Raw genomic sequence first — 1,079 nt, 5'->3', positions numbered from 1 at the left:
CTGGAGACTTTTTAATCTGTGGAGAGAGGGCATGGAATGGAATCCCAGCTAATCCCACAGGAGGTCCATGCACAATAGGTAAAATCACTCTTTTCCATCCATTTAATCTTAGCATACCTGGAGAAATAAAATCAAAAGTTGTCCAGCCTGGTATGCGCACTAAGACCAAAAGACAGATTATGACCTCCTCAGCAGCAGAAATTATTAGAAGGGAAAAAGAAAAATATCCACTTGCATGGGATTCCTATCCACACAAACCCAACACACACCTCTCATCTGAACAAAATGCTGCTACTCCCATAACCACAATTAATAGCAATAACAGTCCTTTAGCATTCCCTAATTCACTCACACATCTTCAATTGTCTAATTTTCAAATAAATTTTGGTAATTCGGATATTGGCAACTCTAAATTCCCAATTTTACAAGCTAAAGAAATGCCAGAACCATCCAGCCCAACATCATCTTCACTGAAGAACTATTTACCGGTAGCTCAAAACTGTGATCCTTCAGTGTGGCTATGGCCTAGCAGTAAGGATTTTTGGATATCATTCTTTGCTGCAGGTATAGCCTCTGATTATGCACTCACCACTTTAAGCCACATGACCTGCTGGATGGCCAAGGAAGCTAATGCCACCTCACTTACACTCCAAGGATTGCTAGAAGACACACTGACACTAAAGGGAGTCTCTTTACACAATCGTGCAGCTATAGATTTTTTACTGGTCCTACATAATCATGGATGCCAGGAATTCACTGACCTGTGCTGTTTAAATTTCTCAAATCACTCCAAATCAATTCAAGCAAACATCAACACAATCCACGAATTAGTTTCCAAGTTAAAGCAAGATCCCAAATGGCATACTCCAGACATATTTGAAGGTCTGAATTGGCCTTCTCTTCCAAACTGGGCAAGGCAAATACTTTTGGTTTGTGTGTCAATTTTAATTTCCATCATAGCTGTGTTGTGTTTAATGTCATGTTTAGTTGCTATTTTTAAAAGGTACTGTCTTCCAAATGCTAATGTTGCACAAGTAGAGACAAGCCCACCAGACTACGAGACCATCCACCTTCAAAAA

Source organism: Empidonax traillii, unplaced genomic scaffold, assembly GCF_003031625.1.
Source record: "Empidonax traillii isolate 1590-97213 ecotype Southwest subspecies unplaced genomic scaffold, ASM303162v1 scaffold1660:size130973, whole genome shotgun sequence".
NCBI lineage: Eukaryota > Metazoa > Chordata > Aves > Passeriformes > Tyrannidae > Empidonax > Empidonax traillii.
This window is presented reverse-complemented; position numbering follows the sequence as displayed.